Below are 22,953 nucleotides of genomic sequence, written 5' to 3' on the forward strand. Positions count from 1 at the left end.
TTTTTTCTAGACCACACAGCGCTACAGCAAAATCAAATCAGATCTGCGCGCTGCCAGCACGTAATTAAGGAGAACACACAGAGCTGTGCCGGCCTGGTTGCATGTCAAGACGTCACCTTTAGGTTTCTCGCGGCTCGTTCAAATATAGGCCAGTGGCGGAACTGATCCCAAGGATGCTGCGCCAATCTTTTAATTTGCGGAAACTGAGGGCAAACAAATACACATTTACGATGGTGCATCGCGGAAGTGAATCGCGCAAGCCGACGAGCGAATACTGATATTGGTTAAAAGGAAAGGTGACTCTCGGTGGACACCTACAACGCGCCGTCAAAAAGACAGAAATTTAGGAGGAAGCTAAGAAAGTTACATCGGCGAGGAGGAAGAGAGAGGATGCAATAGCTGAAATAGCTGTCCTTTATTATTGTGACTGCAGTCGTGCGGGAGGTGTTTACCACGCAGATGGCCAAAGCCATTTTTAATGCGTAGTTACTTTTAGCCGCAACCACGGATTTCGCCGATGGAAGTCAGAAACCTAGGCTGGATGGTATAAAGCCTCTCTCGCGTATGTTGTTTGCTTTCAAGCACATAGGCCATCAATACCAGCGCACCACGAATGCCCACTAAAAAGCTGGGAATAAACTTGGTTTTTTTAGGAAGGAAATGGCATGGTAACTGTCTCACATACCTCGGTGGACACCCGAAGCGCGCCGTAAGGAAAATGGATAAAGGAGGGAGTGACAGAAGAAAGGAAGAAAGAGGTGCCGTAGTGGAGGTCTCCGGAATTAATTTCGATCACCTGGGTATATTTAATGTGCACGGACATGGCGCAGCACACAGGCGCCTTTTGCGTTTCGCCTCCATCGAAACGCTGCCGCCGCGGTAGGGTTCGAACCCGGCCACTGTGCAACTCAGTGTTTTTGTCAGCCTTCGTGGCGCACTTGAGGCGTCCATCGACGTGAACTAGCTATGCTCCTTTCCGTTTCTCAAAACCGAGAGAGGTCTACACGCCGCGAATAAAGATTAAACTTCGAATAGGACTGTCTTATTTGCTACGTGCATGCCGCCCTTACTCTAGCGCTCAGAGGAGGTGGTGGTTGGTTGGTTCATCATCATCATCATCATCAGCCTTACTACACCCACTGCAGGGCAAAGGCCTCTCCCAAGTCTCTCCAATTAACCCTATCCTTTGCCAGCTGCATCCACCCTTTGCCTGCAAACTTCTTAATCTCATCCGCCCACCTAACCTTCTGCCGCCCCCTGCTACGCTTACTTTCTCTTGGAATCCACTCCGTTACCCTTAAGGACCAGCGGTTATCTTGCCTTCGCATTACATGCCCTGCCCAAGCCCATTTCTTTCTCTTGATTTCGACTAGGATGTCATTAACCCGTGTTTGTTCCCTCACCCACTCTGCCCGCTTCCGATCTCTTAACGTTACACCTATCAATTTTCTATCCATGGCTCGCTGCGTTGTCCTTAACTTAAGCTGAACTCTTTTCGTTAGCCTCCACGTTTCTGCCCCGTAGGTGAGTACCGGTAAGATTATGCTGTTGTACACTTTCCTCTTGAGGGAAATTGGTAAACTGCCACTCATGATCTGCGAGAATTTGCCATATGCGCTCCACCCCATTCTTATCCTTCTAGTTATCTCCCTCTCATGATCCGGATCAGCTATCACTACCTGCCCTAAGTAGACGTATTCCGGCACAATTTCTAGACTCTCGCTGCCAATTGTGAACTGTTGTTCCCTTGCTAGGCTGTTGAACATTACCTTGGTTTTCTGCATGTTAATTTTTAGACCCATCGATCTGCTCTGCCTGTCTAACTCATTGATCATAATTTGCAGTTCACCTCCTGAGTGACTCAGCAAGGCAATGTCATCAGCAAATCGAAGATTATTTAGGTATTCTCCATTTATTCTTATTCCCAACTGCTCCCAATTCAGGCCTAGAAATACCTCCTGCAAACATGCGGTGAACAGCATTGGCGAGATCGTGTCTCCTTGCCTGACGCCCTTCCTTATTGGAATTTTATTGCTGACTTTATGGAGGACTATAGTAGCTGTGCAGTTGCTATATATATCTTCCAGTATTTTGACATAAGGCTCTTCTACCCCCTGATTACGCAATGCCTGTATGACTGCTGAGGTTTTTACTGAGTCGAATGCTTTCTCGTAATCAATGAAAGCTATATATAGAGGTTGGTTATATTCCGCGCATTTTTCTATCACCTGATTGATAGTGTGAATATGAGCTATTGTGGAATATCCTTTACGAAAGCCTGCCTGATCATTTGGTTGATTAAAGTCTAACGTTGCCCTGACTCTATTAGCGATTACCTTAGTAAATACTTTGTAGGCAACGGATAGTAAGCTGATCGGCCTGTAATTTTTCAAGTCCTTGGCGTCTCCCTTCTTATGAATTAAGATAATGTTTGCATTCTTCCAAGCTTCTGGTACAGTCGAGGTCATAAGGCATTGCGTATACAGGGTGGCTAGTTTTTCTAGCACGATGTCCCCTCCATCCTTCAACAGATCTGCTGTTACCTGATCCTCCCCAGCTGCTTTTCCCCTTTTCATTGCTTCTAAGGCTTTCTTTACTTCATCTTTCGTTAATGGCGGGATGACGCATTGCTGTGCACTGCTGTCTTTCTCATTAACGCTCTGATTACATTGGCTACTGTACAGGTCTGTGTAGAACTCTTCGGATATGTTAACTATCTTATCCATATTGCTAATGACATTACCCTGCTTGTCTCTTAATGCATACATCTGGTTTTTACCTATGCCTAGTTTCCTCTTCACTGTTTTTAGGCTACGTCCGTTCTTTATAGCATGCTCGATTCTCTCCATATTAAACTTCCTTATGTCGGCTACCTTGCGCTTATTTATTAACTTTGATAGCTCCGTTAGTTCTATTCTATCGGTAGGGTTAGATGCCCTCATGTTTTGGCGCTTCTTAATCAGATCTTTCGTCACCTGAGATAGCTTCCCGGTATCTTTTCCAACTGTCCTACCGCCTACTTCTACTGCGCACTCCGTAATGATTGATGTCAGATTATCGTGCATTGAATGAACATCAAGATCATCTTCCTCAGTTAAAGCCGAATATCTGTTCTGCAGCGCTATCCTAAACTCCTGTGCTTTCCCCCTTACGGCTAACTCGTTAATGGTCTTCTTCTTCACTAGCTTCTACCGTTCCCTCTTCAAGTCTAAGCTTATTCTAGACCTTACCATTCTGTGGTCGCTACAACGCACCTTACCGAGGACGGGCCACATCCTGAATGATGCCAGGTTTAGCGCATAGTATGAAGTCGATTTCATTTTTAATCTCACCATTGGGGCTCTTCCAGGTTGGTTGGTTCTGATTTAAAATCTGCTACGGGTCCCATTTGGACCCAAGATATTGAATTTATTTTTGGAGCAATGCAATACGAACAATACACGTTACTAGAAATTGCGCCCAGTAAAAAGGGAGACGCAAATCTATTCTGAACTTCTACAGTTCCCCGAAAGACAGAGGTTCAGACATTCCCGACCTACTGCTTAAAGCCACGCACCTGGCTGCCAGGGCACAACTCCTGGTGGTAGGCGACTTTAACGCCCAACATTCAGCTTGGGGTTATCGCAGAAACAGCCCCAAGGGCACCAAGCTGTGGCAAACCATCCAAAAAATGGGCCTCACCATTCTTGACGATCCCCAGGAAAACACGGGGTCGCAAATAACGTTAGCATAGATACCTCACCGGATCTTACACTCTCCAAAAACATTTGCGACGCCAACTGGTCCAACACGAAACACACACTGGGAAGCGACCATTACATACTAGCCACGACATTTGACACGAAATTGCACAATCTGCACCCCATGCGCACTCGCATTACCGACTTGGATAGGTTCAGACGCATACGAAAGTAGACTGCCCCTGGTCAGATCAACAACCTGAGGGAGTGGATCGCTGCACTCAAAGACGACGTCAAGACCGCCACGGTCGAGACGCCTACTGAGGAGCCGCATCAAAAGAGAGACTCTAATCTCCTCCACATGTGGGAAGCGCACGCCAGCCTGCTAAATCGCTGGAAGAAACAGAGGCACAACAGAAACTTACGCAAGCGTATGGCGCAACTCGAGCGCCAAATCAAAACATACACGCTAGAACTGCAAGAAAAACACTGGGGCAAAATTTGTGATAATATGAATGGGAAAATGAATGCAAAAAGATATGGCTCTTGCTCCGCCACCTGCTCGACCCAACACACACAAAATCCACACAACGCGACCAACTCACGAGACTAATTCGCCAGTATCAGGGTACAGACGCGGAGATACTCGCCGAAATGGAAAAACGCTACCTGAACACTACTCGCATACTAAGGCCTCCCCAATGAGACCCTGGACGCGGACATAGTAGATGCCGAGGTCTGGTATGTTCTGGGTCAGCTCCGTACCACCTCCGCGGCGGGACCGGACGGATTGTGGAACAAGACGCTCAGAAACCCATACCCCAAGTCTGTCGCGGCTCTGACAGACATAATGAACACCTACTGGAGTGAAGGCGAGATTCTCCAGGAATGGAGGCATGCACGGGTGAGCTCCATCCCCAAACCGGGAAAGAAACTCTCGATCGAGAATCTGCGGCCCATCTCCCTCACGTCTTCCATCGAAAAACTCATGGAGCACGTCATCCTTAACCGATTACAAATTTACGAGGAAGACCGCGACTTACTTCCTGCCACAATGATTGGCTTTAGGGCTAGCTTGTCCACGCAAGCCGTGATGCTCCAGCTTGAGAAGGACGTGCTGGTCCCTCCACGCGGAACTGGGACGAAGGCTGTGCTCGGGCTAGACCTGAACAAGGCCTTCGACAACGTCTCGCATGAGAGCATCCTCACAAACCTCTCTAAAATAGACACGGGAGAACGGACATTCAATTACGTCCGATCATTCCTATCCAAGCAGACCGCAGAGCTTGCATTAGGTGGCCTCAAATCGGAGCCCATTCATCTGGGAAGCCGAGGCACGCCACAAGGCTCGGTGCTCTCTCCTTCCCTCTTTAAACTTGCACTCGATCATAACACTACCCCCCAAACTCGCCACCTTGCCGGGGCTACAGCACTTTATATACGCGGACGACATCACCCTGTGGGTTACCACTGGGAATGACGGCCAAGTAGAACATACCCTCCAGCAGGCGGTTGACATAATCGAAACTTACGCGTCGGAAGCGGGCCTTGAATGCTAGCACTCGAAATTGGAACTGCTGGTTCTTAGGGCCAAGCCACGTCCGATCATTCCTATCCAAGCAGACCGCAGAGCTTGCATTAGGTGGCCTCAAATCGGAGCCCATTCATCTGGGAAGCCGAGGCACGCCACAAGGATCGGTGCACTCTCCTTCCCTCTTTAAACTTGCACTCGATCATAACACTACCCCCCAAACTCGCCGCCTTGCCGGGGCTACAGCACTCCATATACGCGGACGACATCACCCTGTGGGTAACCACTGGGAATGACGGCCAAGTAGAACATACCCGCAGCAGGCGGTTGACATAATCGAAACTTACGCGTCGGAAGCGGGCCTTGAATGCTAGCACTCGAAATCGGAACTGCTGGTTCTTAGGGCCAAGCCACGCGGTAGAAACGCAAGCCAGACCCCGCCGACCCCTCTGAATGTATATGTGCAAAGACTACCGGTCAAGGAGGTCCAAACCATACGCATACTGGGCAGGAACATACAGAACAATCGCAAAAACATCGAAACAATCAACAGACTCACGGCCACAGTCAATCAGATTGTGCGGCTAACCAGACGGATCTCCAGCAAAAGACGAGGCATGAAAGAGAAAGATCTATGTCGACTTGTGCAGGCTTTCGTGCTGAGCAGGATCGTCTACTCCCTCCCTTACCTGCAACTGCAGCTCGCGGCAAGTAGTAGGAGTAGTAGAAAACATTTATTCCTAAAAGGTAGGATAGAGAGGCGAAAATACAGATTCTGGGTGGAGTCCTTATTTCAGGACCCCAATGTCTACCGCAGTTGCTCTTGCTTGGGTTATCAGCGTTCGCTACGTCGCCAAGTCAGAGCTGAGCAGGGCAGACTCCCACTGTTCCTCGGAGTGATGTTTGTCTAGTTCGGGGGGCTTGGGACCGGAGCAGCCCCATGTTACATGATATGTTGTTGGAATTCCGCCACACCAGGGGCATATTCTGTCATATCTGTCGGGGAAGATGATGTGGTACTTGTGTAGGTTAGGAAAGGTGTTCGTCAGAAGTTGTCGCCATTCCCTCGCCTTTGCCACCGTTAGCTTACGGTGTGGTGGGGGATAGACTTGTCTTTGTGTTCGGATAAGGAGGAGGCGCTCGCCGTACGTAGAGGGGAGAGGGGTGAGGTCGAGGAGGTTAGTCGCTGGGTTAGTATATCCTCTAGCGAGACTGTCCGCGACCTCATTTCCCTCGAGTCCCTCGTGCCCAGGAGTCCAAGTGATTTGGTGCTTGCATGTGGAATTTTGAACTTGTGGGGTAGTCAGAATGGGAGCGACGGAGTGTGGAAGTCTGACAGAGAGGAAGAGGCGACACGCGGACTGGGAGTCGTTAATAATTTTTAGCTCATTTCCCGTAGCATCGCCGTGCTGGATTGCGAGGGCAATTGCAGCAGTTTCTGCTACTGTGGGAGAGCAGTGTCGTAGGGAGGCGCTGGCGATTTCCTTGAAATTGGTGTCCAAGACGACCGCCACCGCGTTTGTTGAATTGGGGTACATGGCTGCGTCGACGTATACAGCATTTTGTGCCTGTCGATGTGTGCGGCGCAGGTAGTCCACTCGCGCCTTCCGTCGTCCCTTTTGTGAGTCCGAGTGCATGTTCTTTGGGAGTGGAGCTACATACACGCGAGTTCGCAGAGTTGAGGGTAGGTCTCGGTTGTCCTGGACGGCGCGTATGTCAGCCGGGGAACCCACTCTTTCTAAGATTGCGCTTCCAGCTTTGGTGGTGAGGAGGCGTTCCTTTTGCGATGCTAGGACGGCTTCTCGAATTTCTTATATTGTGTTGGTCAGTCCCAGGTCCTCGAGGTGGCAACTGGCCGTGTACATGGGGAGGCGTAACGCATGTTTGTAGTCGGTACGGATGATGGTGTCTGCTTTGTCTCGCTCATTCCCCAGAAGTGGTAGGAATGCGAAACCGTATGACAGGCGGCTCATAACTAGAGCCTGTATCAGTCGAATTGTATCCTCCTCTCTCATGCCTTTTCGGTTGCGGGTGATGCGCCGAATCATGCGGGAGATCTGGAGGGCAGTTGTCCGGAGACGCTGTAACGTGTGGTTGGCTTTCCTGTCGCTCTGAAGCCAAAGGCCCAGGATGCGAATAAGAGGGACTTCCTTTATTCTCGTGCCTTCGAAGTAAACCTCGATGTCGCCGGGAGATTTGTAGGCATAGCCCTGAATGCGAATAATTTCGGATTTGTCGGATGCGCAGCGGAGGCCGCAATTTGCTGCTTGTCTTTCTACGCAATTGACTGCCTCTTGTAGGGTGTTTTCTTTGTCGGCAAGGGAACCCCAGGTGAACCAGATGGTAATATCATCGGCGTAGATTGTATAGCCGATGCCTTCAATAGCCTCGAGTGCTTTTGCCATGCCGATCATAGCTATATTGAAGAGGAGAGATGATAGAGCCTTGGGGAGTGTCTTTGTTGGGTGTCTGCTCTGTGCATGAGCGGACATCTCCCATGCCAATCGTGGCCGTGCGGTTGCTGAGGAAGTTTTTGATGTAGTTGAAGGTCTTGGGTCCGCCGTCGAGGGCGTTGAGCTCTTTCAAGATGGCGTCGTGAGAAACGTTGTCAAAAGCGCCTTTCAGATCAAGTGCCATAATTAGGTGCTCGCCGCCTCTCGAGATGTTACTGAGTACTTCTTCCTTGAGAAGGAGGAAAGCGTCTTGGGTAGAAAGACCTTTCCTGAAGCCGATCATAGTGGGTGGAAAGAGGTTGTTGTCCTCTATGTAGTTTTGGAGGCGGGTCTGGATAACGCGCTCGTATAGTTTGCCCAGGCAAGAGGTGGGGGAGATGGGTCGTAATGCTTCCAGGCTTGGCGGTTTGCCTGGTTTTGGGATAGTAACGATTTCGGAGTGTTTCCACTCCGCAGGGAGTTCTCCCGCCTCCCATAGGGTGTCATTTATGTAAGTAGTGAGGACCTCGATCTGCGACTTGCCCAGGTTTCGAATCATCCCATTTGTGATCTTGCCCGCGCCAGCTGCCGTGTTGCGTGTGGCAGGTCGAATCGAGCAGCGGCGTAAACCTAGGCAGTGGTGATGGGGGCGTCCAGCTTCTCATTTCGGCCTCCCGTGTACGAGATTGTGCTGGGAGGATGGGGGGGGGTGCCGATGTATTTGGTTTTGAGGGCGGTGAGGAGGGCCGCGTCGTCTCCGGGGTGATGAGCGATTTTCTTAAGTGTACGGTTAGTGGCAGACCGCGATGTTTGCGGATCGACGAGGCTGCGGAGGATCGCCCAGGTGCGGGAGGTCCCCAACGTGACACGTAGTGACTCGCAAAATTCCTGCCAATTCTGCTGAGAGACGTGTTGTGCATACTCTTGTGCTTCTGCCGTGATCTGTGATATGCGGAGTCTCAGGGCACGATTGAGGCGTTGGCGTTTCCATCTGCGAACCAGAGTCCGTCGGGTCAGCCACAACTTCAGAAGGTGACGATAGACCGCCGGATTATCGGGTGTGCATTGTACTTCGGTGGTGGCCTCCTTGCGTGCTTTCCGAATCTGTTCACTCCATTCGCTGATTGATTGAATGGGGTCTTCCGGAACGGGCTGTGGACGGCATTTAGTCCAGTCCGTGACTTTGGCTGTTCCCAGGGTGCGACGAATGTTTGCGGTGGTGATAGACGTGCTCACGATGTAGTGGTCGCTACCTAAGCTCTCTCCGAGATTTGTCCACGTAGCGTTATGGATGTTCTTGACGATTCTAAGGTCAGGGCATGAATCGCGCGTGACGCTGTTTCCTTCGCGAGTTGGGTATAAAGGATCAGTATTTCCAGGCCCAGGGCATCCCGAGCTCGTACCACGCTCAGACCACGCAGCGAGTTCGTTTTGTAGCCCCATTCCCTATGTGTGTGGGGTGGGGGGGGAGGGGGGCGTTAAAGTTACCGAGTGCGATAAGCTGATGCGAAACAGCTAGCTGATCTGCCTCTTGAAGTATGTTAGAGAAATCGGCCTTGGTTGCTCGTGGGGGGTGATACACGTTCAGAAAGAAGGTGCTCTTGCGGCCCCTCTTGTTGGGAATGACCTCGATCATGTTGTAGTTGATCTCCTGTTCTCTCAAGGAGTGTTCGACCACCGTGATGTCCTTAGAAACAAGGGTGGCAACTTTTGGCGAGCTCGCGTTGTGGACTGTGTAATATCCTGGGAGAGTCGGCGCCGGGTCGGCTCCTACCTCTTGCAGGCAGATTATATCGGGTCGAATGGGGGTTACACATATGTATTGTTTCAAGGAGCTTTGTTTTCTCCTGAAACTTCGGCAATTCCATTGCCAGATCTATAGGCGGTCAGGAGTGCCTGATTTAGAGAGCGGAGCCATCCTGGTGGCTGGTAAAGCTCCTGACAGATTCGTTGTCGCTACTCATAGCGACCGCCGCGGTCGCGGACCGGTAGGTTTTTGCTCGAGGGTTGTCAGAGCTGGTAACACGTTTTTTGCTAGGGGCTTTGGTGTTTATCAGTGCTTATAGGGTAACAAATTGGGCGTCATGTGCGTCCAGATGCGCGCCTTTATATTTGTGCGATTTGGGCTGAGAGCTGGGAGGTGAATGTTGTGAGAAGGGGGTTTAAGTTGTTCATAATGCTATTCAAGAGGCGTCCCTCTTTCTTCATATTTGTTGGGGAGGGCGGTGGTTGTCGGTTGGCGAGGTGTGGGAGTGGGTGTCGCCACTGGTGGTAGAAGTGGTTTGGGGGAAGTCTCAACGTCCCGGGGCGCGGGAGGTGAGGGAGGTTGGACATGGGGGGGTGGTGAGAGGAGTGCACTTGCGGGCTAGCTCCGCTACCTGGGATTGTAGCGTGTCGATAGTGTGTGCCATTTTTGCGCAGTCTGAGCATTTGGGTGGAGTGGGTGTGTTCGAAGGAACAGTGGGAGAGTTCTTAACGAGCTCTGCCCTGCTCACCTTTTTGTCCGTGGCCTTGGCTTGCCCCTGGTGTGGCCGGCTAATTTCCTTTTTTTGCTTGGGTGCAGGCGGAGGAGGGGTTGACCGGTTGGTGGTGACGGATCTCGATCTGCTCCTACTGCTGCAGCTTTGGCTGGATGACTCGTCGTCCGTGCTGAACCAGCGCGGCGTCCGAGTTCGGGCCTGGTTGTCTTTCCTGCACCGGTGTTATTCCTTGATGGCTGGGGTGGAGGATCGGACGGATGGTGGCTTTTGCTTGAGTGGTTTGAACCGATTGGGGCACTCCTTGCTGCCGGTTTCGTGTGTTCCTCCGCACAGAGCACACTCCGGCAGGCACTGATGTCCGTGAGGAGGATTTTGGGCCCCGCATTTCCGGCAGGCCGCAAGGTCTGGTGTGGGGCACACATCGGAGCGATGACCCGGCTGCATGCACACATAGCAGAATTGTCGTGCTGGGCGGTACATATGGCAACGAAACTCCGCGCTCTTGAAGCACACAACTTTGGGGGTGGTCGGGCCGTTGAAAGCGATCAGCATTGACGATGTTTTTCCCATGCGTCGTACGTCGAGTAAGGTTGTCCCGCGTGAGCGGATGTATATAGGCCCGTCTGGAGAGCTTCCGGTGTCACGTGGTCCGGAATTCCGTGGATTACGCCCCGTCTGTCGTGCTCTGTGAAAGGTATGTAGGCGTCACGTCATGAGTGAGGTCTCCAAGGGACCGTGTCTTGATTTGTCGAAGTTCGTTGGCAACTTCTGCGTGCGGAGTGCTCGCTACGAGGATATTTGAACCGTAGTGGGGGCGGAGGAGGTACCTTCCTTCCACCTGCTGCGGTTCTGGACCGGCGTTGCTTACTGCTTGAGCAAGATCGAGATTTGAAAAGTTCTTTAAAGGGAGTCCTCGGCGAGGTCGAATCACGATTTTGATGTCCGTTTGCGGTAGAGGTGGAAGGCGGACTCGAAGGCCGCGTTCCTTTGGCGTAGGATGTTTTTGATTTGGTGGGGGGTCCTGGGAGTCGGTGCTGCCCTGCACTTGGCTGTTGGTTTCAGTCCGGGCTGCTTTGCGAAGCTTCCTTTTTTGATGTCTGCTCAAGGCTATCTTCCAGCCTTTGTGCAGAGGGGTAATAGGCGGTGGCGAGGCCGGAGACGAACTGGCCGTCGGACCGTTCTCCGTTCGGTTTTGAGAGTCGTTTAAGTCCATGTCGGAATCCAAGACTTCATTTGTTGTGGGTGGCAGAGACGCCTCCGAGCTCATTTTCAGCGCCGCGCAGCGTGGCGCGGGGCGAGGCGTGGGCTGGAGGACCGCCCTTGTTGTGCTAGGCACAACGCTTGTGCTAGGCAAGGAATATGGTCGACGCTGCTATCCGGCACGCCTACAAGGCGGCCCATGGGCTCCCGCACAGTGCGTCCACGGATAGGTTGTTGGCCCTTGAGGTACACAACACACTCGGAGCTGTGCGAGGCGCACCTCCTTTCCCAGCTCGGACGACTCACTCGTACTAGCGCGGGAAGGGCCATGCTATACAGACTAAAGATGTGCGAACAGCTCCCAGAAAAGGGCTCGAAAACGCAGTTACCCACGCACATCAGGAAAGCTCTCTTGGTTAAACTACCTACCCAAGAACATGCACCCCGCGCACCACGAAGGCCGACGCACAGCGAGGACTCGCGCCCTACACACCACACACGACCGGAACGACAATGTGGTGTACGTGGACGCAGCGGAATACCGGAAAACCCAGATAAAAGCGTTTGCACTTGTCGCGGTGAACGGGAACGGCGCCCCGTTGGCGGCCGCTTCGATAGAAACCACCTCCTCCGAGACGGCGGAGGAAGCGGCAATAGACTTACATATAGCGAACACGCGTGCTGATATTATATTCAGCGACTCCAAAACAGCCATTCGCAATTTCGCAAGGGGCCGTATCACATCTACCTCACTCCGCATCCTTGAAAACACCCCCCTTCCGATTAGAGAAATTGAATTGATCTGGGTCCCGGCCCACTCGTCTAATCCAGGGAACGAGGCGGCTCACGCGCAAGCCCGAGGATTCGTCGACCGGGCAGTGAGCGCGCCCTCCGACACGAATTTCACGAGGGACGGGTTGATCTCATTTCATGACATCACCCATCACTTTAGGCTGGAGAGGCGCGCATATGCCCCTCCCCACAAATCGTTAACACAAGCGCAGGAAGTTACCTGGCGCCGACTGCAATCACGCTCCCTTCTGAATCCGGCAGTGCTTGCCCTCATGTACCCTGGCCAGTACGACCCAGACTGCCATAAATGTGGTGAAAGGGCCACATACGACCACATTATCTGGAACTGCGTAAATGATCCCCCTCCGGCGGAGTTGATACAGCTCCCTTCTTCCGAGCGGTGGGAGGCCGTGCTGGTCAGCTCGGACCTTAACATTCAAGTACGGGCAATCGAGCAGGCCAATGAGGTCGCCGCCGGCCATGGGCTAGCGGCCATCTAGTATGTGTCTCCTGCAACCTGCCCTCGACGCAATAATTGTTTTACAATCGAATACGGAGCCCTCCACTAGGGCACCTCTTTCTTCCTTTCTTCTTTCACTCCCTGATTTATCCCTTTCCTTACGGCGCGGTTCAGGTGCCGGCCGATACCGCGCCATTTGCTTTCCCCAAAAAAACAATTTTCATTACTCAGGTATCTTCAATATCGATGGCAGATGCCGGGGCTAGCAAAAACCTTTTCCTTCCTTTGTACTATTATTTTAAATAAAAAAAACACTGCCACCACCACCATTTTTTCTTATATACCTTTGGCGTTCTTTGGTATTAATTGGCGTTAGCGTTGACAACATCCTAGAATCCGATGATTTTGAGGAAAGAAAGACGCATAAATGGCTCCCACGGGCAGTGGATTCCTCAATCGCGCTTTGAGGTACGTGGCGGTAGGGAGAGAGAGGTGTGGGCTGCCTACATTTGCGCTGACCGCAATTTGCAATACATTTGCAATAGGCCGCAGCGTTCATTGGGTGACCAACCTCTCGCGATCAACCATTAATTTGACCTCCACCTGGCAGGGTGGGCGCGTCGCCTATACACTGTGCGGAACGCACTCAACATTAGAGAGGCCAAGCCGCGTCTACTTGCCTGATACACCACTTCAATATAGTCCTTAATAATAATAATAATTGGTTTTGGGGAAAGGAAATGACGCAGTATCTGTCTCATATATCGTTGGACACCTGAACCGCGTCGTAAGGGAAGGGATAAAGGAGGGAGTGAAAGAAGAAAGAAAGAAAGAGGTGCCGTAGTGCAGAACCCGGCCGCGGCGGCTGCGTTTTTATGGCGGCAAAACGCTAAGGCACCCGTGTGCTGTGCGATGTCAGTGCACGTTAAAGATCCCCAGGTGGTCGAAATTATTCCGGAGCCCTCCACTACGGCACCTCCTTCTTTCTTTCTTCTCTCAGCCCCTCCATTATCCCTTCCCTTACGGCTCGGTTCAGGTGTCCAACGGTATATGAGACAGATACTGCGCCATTTCCTTTTCTCAAACACCAATTATTATCAACGCATTTTGACATTATGTATATTGATACACCATGCACCAATCAAGGTGATGCCATCATACCAGGTGTTCCAGAGAAGAATTTCAAAAATTTTCAAATAGAGGCTTTTCGGGGCAAAAATGTTGCTCTTGCGGCATAGTATTACCGATGTCAGGGACAACAGAATGCTGGTGAATTGTGTTAAGCTGATAAGAACAGAGGTTTTTTCAGAAATGTTTCGGGACATTTCCTATTTCTCATCGGCATATCTGATTATTGTTCGTTCCTTTTTATCGGAAGTCTCGTCTGTAAGTTTTATTCGTGTGGTGTGAGTGTGCAGTTGTGCGTGTTCGAAGTCTTCCAACTCGCGACTGCTGAGGTCCACCGAAGTGCGAGCCCCTCACTTTGCAGCCACGTGTCTGGAGTAGACTTCGCGTGAAGCAGCGATGGTGTCACTCACCGCCAGCTTCTTGAAGAGGCGCAAGTAGCTTCTGCTACAGAGCCTCTTCATTACTTTATCGTTGTTGGGGTCTCAAGAGCCGAGCGCTCCAACAACGATTGCCTCGACGCTGACCCGCTGGAATTTTCGCAGCAGGTATTGGCGCACGGGTTCGTACTTGGCGACCTTACTCTCCAGTGCCGCATCGAAGGCGGTTCTGCGATTGTCAAAGGGGCAAGTGACGTCGATGACGATCGCCGACTCCCCTCGCGCCAGAACGAGGTCTGGCCTGAGGTTAGTCGTTCCCACGGGACCGTTGTCGTGGGTGACTGTAAATCGCTTCCCAGCGGCCGCTTTCAGCCGGTTCACGATTTTATTGTGCCGGTCCGTGTAGGCAGCACTCTGACGCATGCAGTGGCAGAGCACGTGGGGTAGGGTTTCTTGGTTGTGCCCGCACGCTCTGCACCGCTGGTCGCTTGCACGTGCCCACGGCCTGGCCCCGTTGAGTGGCAGGAGGTTCAACCTTGCCCTGTGAAGAAAGCGCCAGTCACAGAAACGGGTGAAAAGACCTGAACGCATAAAATGAGAGCTGCTGGGATCGGCGGCGACGCACTCCATCACTTTCCCCTGGTTGGGTTTCTGTTGGAGAGAGTGATTTCGTGCGGCCGTGGCGATCGAGCGCAGCTTCTTCACAACCTCCGTTCGGTGCTTCGGCGCCAGAGTCACGTCGGCGCAGGTGATGTGGGGCCCATCTTCCCGCATTTCCCACGTGACCTCGAGACGCCGGGACGCCTTTCGCGCCTCTGTCCATACGGACTTGAGCTGCGTGGCCCGCGCCCTGAAGTCTCCCTCCGTCTCCCCGCTGAGGTAGGCAGCGACGTCCGCCTCGGTCACTTCTCGGCCCAGTCTCTTGGTGGTGACCTCGGTGACCGCTCGTTTCGCCAGGTCTCGAACCTCTGCCTCTGGAGAAGAAAGGAGTTTAAAAGCGCTGTCGATGCGTCAGATGTCGCTGAGCTCCGCTGCCAGGGGGATTCCCGCCGTGCCCGCTGCTGCGCTGCCGTAGATGTAGTCGTTGCTGGCGTTTGCTGGAAGGTAGAGAGTGCGTTTGATTAGCGGTCGTAGAGCTTCGTCGAGGCGCTCCCACTCTGCCTTCCCCAACAACCCGCACCGCATGGAGAAGTTGAGCGCTGGGTATACGAATGTTTTGACAGCGTCCAACCTCTGCCACGGGGCGAGCATCGAGGTCAGCAGGCGGTGGCCTACGCCGATGGCGTCGTCGACGGTTGCAGTGTCCGGGAATACGCTGAATCCGACGGGGCGTCCTAGAAAAGATTGGGATTCAAAGTCGTTGATCGTCGGTATGGCCGTCCCGTTGATTTCGAAGACTGTCGGCCTGGTTCCGACGGGCGTCCGGCCGCTGAGGTGCAGGGTCTTGCATTTTCCGGGGTTGAGTTTAAGTCCCAACCTGGAAGAGAGGGCTGTTACTTTGTCGATCCGGGCTTGAAGTTCTTCCGGGCTGTTGGCCAGCGGGGTCAGGTCGTCGGCGTAGGCCAGGATGTTGTGTTGTCGCTCGTCTCCTTGAACTTCTCGTAGCACTGGATCGATAACCAGGTTGAAGAGTAGTCCGCTGAGGGGGCAGCCTTGGCGAATTCCGGCGGAGATGTCGATGGACTGCGTTGCTCCGTCCTTTGCCACGATGCGGGTGGTGTTGTCGCGGTACAGGTCGGCTACGATGGCGCAGAAGTCGTCTCCGGCGCCGGCTCCTCGCAGGGCGTCGAAGATGGCGTTGTGGGCGACGGAGCCGAAGGCGTTGGCGAAGTCCAGGAACGCCACGCAGAGCTCCCCACGGCCGGCCCGCGCCGCGTCAAGGCGCTCCTGCAGCACGAAGTTGTGCTCGAACACGCCGTCGTGCGGCAGGAACCCCTTTTGGCAGCGCGAGAGGGTCTCGTGCTCTCCGAACCAACGCTGCAGCCTGGACGCTAGGCAGCCGGCGTACAGCTTCGCGATCGTCGAGCCGAGGGCGATGGGGCGCCAGTTGCCGATGTCTTGCTCCTCTCCCTTCTTGTGAATCAGTATCGTCCGAGACTCCTTCCATTCTTGGGGCACTCTCTTGAACTTGATGCAGGTGTTGAATACGGCGGTCAAGAACTTGGCTTCCGGGTCGGTGGCTTTCCAGTGTTGGTAGGTGATGCGGTCGTTTCCGGGGGCGCTGTTCTCGCACTTGCGCAGCTTCCTGAGGACTTCTTCTGTGAATGCGTCGAGGGGGAATTCCGCCGGATCGATGTAGCTGGTCTTGTCTAGCAGGATGGTCGTGTCTACTTCCTTGGGTCCCCACGTGGCCGTGAAATGGTCTTGAATGTCTTGCAGCGGGACCAGACAGAGCGAAGATTCGCCTTCCACGATCAGGCGTACCGCTCGGCGGCGATTCCTGCGGCAGAGTCTCTGAATCTGCTGAGCGTTTTCGGGGTTGACCAGTTGGCGCGGCTTACCTCCGGCCGGAGCCGTCGGCAGCTTTACCTCCTTCGCAACCTCCGCGATGGCCTCCTGCAAAACGGAAAGGAAGTCATCCCAACCCTCATCAGAAACAGGCTCCCGCAGCGAATGCCGGAGGCGCCTGGCGTGCTCGGCGAGAACTCCGTTGTCCTCGGTCAGGTTTGCCAGAGGGTCGGTGGTCGCTTCGTCCCCGGCGCCGTCGTTGTCGTCGTCAGTCCGTCTTGCCGCAGGGTCGGTGGTTTCCTCGTCTTCGTGGCCGCCGTCTTCCTCTTCTAGTTGCTGCGTCGGGCTCTCCTCTTCGTCCGAGGGAGTTGGGATCGGCGACTCTTCCCGGGTGGGTGCTTCGCTTTGTGTCGAGATGATGACGTCAGGCTCCATAGGTGACGGGGCGATGTCCGTTGCTGGTGCGGGGCTCGGTGGCTCATCGGCTGCTTCGAAGATACCTAGAGAAAGAGAGTGCATTAATAACGGTGACTGTCTTCTTGGTGGAGGCGAGTCTGTGGGCTCCGTTTCCGGGAGGGAGTCTTCAGATGGCGTCGGCGAGCGGCGTGTCCTCGGGCGAGTCGCTGTCGACGGCCCGGGACTGGGCGGCAGAGCCTCGGAAGCCACTTTCTTGCGGTGCCACATGCGGTGATTGTTCAATCCCTTTTTTGTGGTAAAAGACATTGCACACTCAGAGCACTTGTGGCGATGGTCCACAGGTGCGGTCTCCTCGAACCTCCCTCCAGCGAGGCATCCGTGCAAAGTCGGACGAAGGCCAATATCCTTCTCGCACAAGGTGCAGAAGTATATGACCCGGTCGACGCGCACGCCATGGTCGCTTTCCAGGTGTCGAAGGAGGGACTGCCGCCTGGACGTCCACGTGACCGGGGCATACGCGGTAGCGCATCCCTTCTCGGTGCATCGGAACGTGCGCGCCAGCGGAAAACACACCATGAGCGTGCTTCCCTCGAGGCGCGGCTGCGATCCGGGTCGACTTGGGCTGGAGGTGGTGCTTGACGCTGGCGATGCCATCCTGTGAAAGTAAAAACGAGAGAAGCTGTTCGGGCGTTTAGCTGCAAAGAGGGATGTCCCTCAGAGCGAGCAAACGGCGACGCCGGTCCCGAACACGTGGCTTCCGTCCCCCCTAGTAGCAGGCAGTCCCCGGCGGCAGAGTAAGGAGGAGAGAAACAAGGGTGGTGGTTAGAGATAGAAAGGGTTAGCAATCAAGCTGAGTGTTAAGCCAAGCTTATCAGAACGTGCCTGCAGCGAGCGAGAGAGAAAGACGGGCTAATGGCGACACAAATGTGCAGAAAAGTGAGAGCCCCGCAGGCGAGCAAGCCACGAGAGAGAAAAAAAGTAGCCTGGGGGCACGCCACGAGAGGAAGAGAACAGAACTTGTGGAACGGAGACTGCTAAATTACGTGCACACTTCTCGTCGCTACGACGAGCAAAATAAAAACCTTAGAGGAATAAAAATACAGGGAGATTTATCGTGCACACTTGTTCATGCAGCAATTGGGCATGCAGGATGATTCGGCCAGACAGCAGGAACCGAGTCGCCAGGTGAGGGCCAAAGCTCGAAGAGAACCAACGTGCAGCGGGTCACCAGCAACCAAGTTAGGCCTAAGCCACCGGCAGCGTCTGAAAACAGAATCACAAAAAACACGCAAAAACAGTAAAACAGGTCGCAGCACGAAAGACGGAATCGCAAAATGTAGCAAGGCGTGCCCCCAGCACTACACTTTGATCTTAGCCAAAAGGCCATTTCCATTCCACCAAAAACCAATTATTATTATTATTATTATTATTATTAATATTATTATTATTGTGTTAAGTAGCAAGCTGGTAAACTACTTTCTGATAACTAACTTTTTAGCTATCACAGAGAGGCAACTTGCTGCAATAGATATTTGTAGCCGGTCGATAGTAATAGCGATATCAGTTTCAGAATTTCGAAAATGCAGTTACCCTCGCCGCTGTTTCTGGACAAAATTTGGCTCAATCATGCGAAAATACATGCGCTTTCGAAAGCATGCAGGCAAAGCAGCCCCTCCAGCGCACGTAACTAGTCGAAAAAGCCAAATTTTGTCGAGCCGCAGCTACAAGGGTATTCGCGTTTTCGAAATTCTAAAAACTGATATGGCTATTGCTAACGACCGGTTACAAATATCTAATTGCAGCTAGACGCCTAGCTGTACTAGTTAAAAGTTAATGATTAAAAATTGGTTGGTGTATGGTTTATGGGGGTTTAACGTCCCAAGAGACGCCGTAGTGAAGGGCTCCGGGAATTTCGACCACCTGGGGTTCTTTAACGTGCACTGACATCGCACAGTACATAGGTCTCTAGAATTTCGCCTCCATCGAAATTCGACTGCCGCGGCCGGAATTGAACCCGCGTCTTTCGGGCCGGCAGCCGAGCTGATTAAAAATTAGTTAACCAGCTTACTAAAGACGATTCACAGGTTTTTTGATGTCCATCAACACTGGTAATAGCATGCCGCAAAAGCCATAGTTTTACCCCAAAAAGCTCATTTTTGAATATTTTCGGTCCGGAGTTCCCGGATCGGCTACTGATCCGGAGTTCCCGGGTTCGAACCCGACCGCGGCAGCTGCGTTTTTATGGAGGCAAAACGCTAAGGCGCCCGTGTGCTGTGCGATGTCAGTGCACGTTAAAGATCCCCAGGTGGTCGAAATTATTCCGGAGCCCTCCACTACGGCACCTCTTTCTTATTTCACTCCCTCCTTTATCCCTTCCCTTACGGCGCGGTTCAGTTGTCCAACGATATATGAGACAGATACTGCGCCATTTACTTTCCCCAAAAAACCAATTATTAAATTATTATTATTAATATTTCCGAAAGTGTTCGCTGAAACACCCGGTATGCAGGGCTGCTACCCCTAGCCCCCATCCCCAGTGTAGGGTAGCAAACCGGAGACTCACATCTGGTTAACCTCCCTGCGTTTCCTTTTCATCCTCTCTCTCTCCACATAATTGTGCTGTCAGATTTATGAATCAGTAGTACAAGTTAGCTCTCTGCTACGTTGTGCAATTTAATTCTAACCTGAGGAAAAAGTTTAATACCTCAGTTCTCTCATGGTACCAAAAAAAAATAATATTGTTTTCAGTTATAGAGGGGCGTTGCGAGCAGCCGAGGAGAGCGGACGCACTTCACACATGCGCTCTGCAGTTTTCGAGACTTTTGACCCGGTTAACTCGACTGGACTGCCAAAATTTTGGTAAGAGGCGGCGCCGAAAGCGAAGCGGGCCACGAGGACACCTCTTTCAAACCGGTGGGTCCAATATTTTTGGATTTATACGGTTTTGAAAATATCCCACGTGGCCGACCGAAGCTAGGCCTATTAGGAATAACACAGTAGCGGGGCTCTGCGGCCCTCCCGGCCTCGGCCAGCGGTAGAGGCGACGGAGCGATGACCCATGCACTAAATCCCAGCGTAGAACGCGCACCGCTAAAAGACCAGACGAATTTTATGGCGGAAACCCAAGAAAATATGGACGAAGACTATCAAGACGCTACCGGGGAGACCCTCGCCCACGGACCAGCGACAGCCTTTCAAGCCCTAAAAAGCAGCACCCCAGCGACAACAACGCTACAGGCAAGTCAGAACAAGGTTTTGGACGCGGACTGGGAGATAGCCATGTCCAAGCGGCAAAAGAAACGCCAACGTGGAAGCCAAGCAGGAGATTTGGCGGGAAAAGCGCTAGGGAACGAAAATTCCCTAGGCGCGGCGAAGAGCACAGGTGGCACCCCAGCTGCCCCTAAACAAGGAGAGGGGGAAGGAGCGCCGAGGAGAAGGCTGCCTCCGCTTCCCAGGGATGATTTAAAAGAAGTCCTTCGGCCGAAAGGACTGGCAGTGAAGAACCAGCAGACGCACCAAGTGGCGCGGGCGGCGGTCGCGGCTACCGGACACGGATGCAAGGCAGAAGATCTCATCATCCGACTGCGCACCGGCTCGAATATCATAATAATCAGTACCGATAACGAAAGCGCTGCTCAAAAAATCAGGCGCATCACGCAACTGAAGTTTGGAGAACATAGCTACGGAATCAACGCACACGTGGCGGCGCCGGAGGGAACGCTGCGCGGGGTCATCTACGGAGTGGACCCGGGGACCCCGGCCGAAGAACTCAAGGCGAATTTACGAACCCGCACACAAGGGGTGAAGATCCTGGCGGCAAGGATGCTAGGCCGATCGAGCACAGCCGTCATCACCTTTGATAGCCCCATCCTCCCCAAGCAAGTCTTGTACTACTGGGGAGAGATGTGGTGCAACCGCTATAGGCCGACGCGGCAAATATGCTACGTTTGTTGCCAACACGGACATCGATCGGACGTCTGTCCGAACCCGGGAATCAAGGCATGCAGACAATGCGGCCAGAAAGATCCGGAAGAACGACATCAATATACACCCAAGTGCCTGCTATGCGGGGGCTCCCACGCGGCGGGCACGAAGGACTGTGCACAACGACTGAAGCCAATCAACGAACTGCGATGGGCACCCCAGAGCCAGCAGCGACGCGGCCGCAGCCGAAGCAGAGGCGGAGACGGAGACCGCGCTGGTTCCGGAACGAGGACCAGGAGCGGCAAGGTGACTACCGGAGCGAATCCAGGAGTCGCAGCCGGGAGCGCAGCAGCAGCCAGGGCCAGGGCCGGAGCCGGGAGCGGGACGAGTGCTACCCACTCCTGGGCGGCCAGCAGTCCTGGGTGAAGCCGAAGCAGCAACAGAAGAAGAGCGGCGGAGTCAAGGTGAGCTGGGGGGCCGGCCCTCCCAAGACTCTTTTTGCTCCGCACAACAATAACACAAACACACAAACAGAAAATGAAAAAAGGCTTACAGCCGAAATTAATAACATCAGGAAGGAACAAGAGCAGACTCGAGAGGAAAACAGACAGCTTAAGAAACAAATAAGCGAATTAATAGCGGAAATGCAAGAGATGCGAAAGGCAGGCTGCTCGCCTGTCAGGGCACCCTCACCCCCACAACAGAGTGTAGAAAGTTTACAAACTAATGAAGGAGGAAACTCAACAATAGACGATCTAAAGACATTCATGCAGCAGCAAATGCAGCAGCAGATACAGCAACTAAATCAAAAGATAGCCCTGCAAGATCAGAGCTTCCGCAACTATGTAAAGAGTCAAAACACACAGAAGACAGTAAATGACGCTAGGGACCGCCTCTACAATGAGCGCAGGTTTGGATCAGAATCCCAGGGAACAAACAACAGTACAAATACGACAACATGGCAGGACAACAACAACTAGAGATATGGCAGTGGAATTGCCGGAGCTACAGGCGTAAGCAAGGGCTCTTACAGCAATTCATTAACACTAGAGAAAACTTACCAGATCTAATACTTCTACAAGAGACAAATTGCACCCTAACCCTAAAAGGATACTCATGTCAGGAGAACGGAAGAACAGCAACTCTCATTAGCAACAAAATCACAACCATAGCTCATAAGGAGTTTGAAGACACAGCTAGAACACATAATAACTGAAGTGATTCCCAAGAGAAAAAGAAAAGCTAAAAGCACTTTTATAGTAAATTTGTACAGCCTACATAAAAGTAAAGGAGACTTCAATAAGCTTTTTGCGGAAGCAAAGAAGCTTGCAGGGCAGAATACCCTAATAATAGCAGGGGATTTTAATGCGAAAAGCCCACAATGGGGCAGCAGGATCGAAGATAAAAAGGGGCGCGGCATCTGCACAGCAGCGGAAAACATAGGCTGCGAGTTACTCTCAGATGAAAGTCAGCCTACTAGACAGGGTAATAGCGTAAGCGTGGACACATGTCCCGACCTAACCTTTGTCAGGGGCGCTAAGCAAGTCGAATGGGAGAACCTGCAAGAAAATCTCGGCAGCGACCACTACATCATTAGGGTCAGCACAGAGGCAGAAAGCATCAAAAGGAAGATCGGCAAGCAAACCTAACTGACTGGGATGCCTTCCGCACCCACTGCAAACAACTTAAGGACGACATAACTTCGGCAGAAGATTGGAGCCAACAGCTTAGACAAATCAGGGATCTCTACACTAAAGAAGTGGATCGAACAGAACAAGCACCAGAAGTGGACAAGCGACTCCTCAGGCTCTGGGAGGCAAGACGAGGCCTGACCAAGCGGTGGAAGCGCCAAAAGCTAAACAGAAAGCTAATGAAGATTGCCGAAATCACCAGGCAAGCAGAGGAATATGCAACGCAGCTGGCAAGACAAGGGTGGCAGCAGTTTAGTACCTCGCTGTATGGCACCCTCAGCACGGCTAGAACGTGGCAGATCCTCAGAACACTCATGGATCCGAGCAAAAGCAAGGCGGAAAGCAGCAAATCCATCCAAAGGCTAATTCATCAGTACGAAGGTACAGAAGAAC

General features: G+C 52.6%; 1 pseudogene; it reads right to left on the reverse strand.

The window, feature by feature from the left end:
- Nucleotides 1-14,053: 14,053 nt before the first annotated feature.
- LOC144135447 (uncharacterized) lies at nucleotides 14,054-15,331 on the reverse strand (annotated as a pseudogene).
- Nucleotides 15,332-22,953: the final 7,622 nt, after the last annotated feature.

This window comes from Amblyomma americanum, chromosome 1, assembly GCF_052857255.1.
Source record: "Amblyomma americanum isolate KBUSLIRL-KWMA chromosome 1, ASM5285725v1, whole genome shotgun sequence".
In the NCBI taxonomy this organism is placed as follows: Eukaryota; Metazoa; Arthropoda; class Arachnida; order Ixodida; family Ixodidae; genus Amblyomma; species Amblyomma americanum.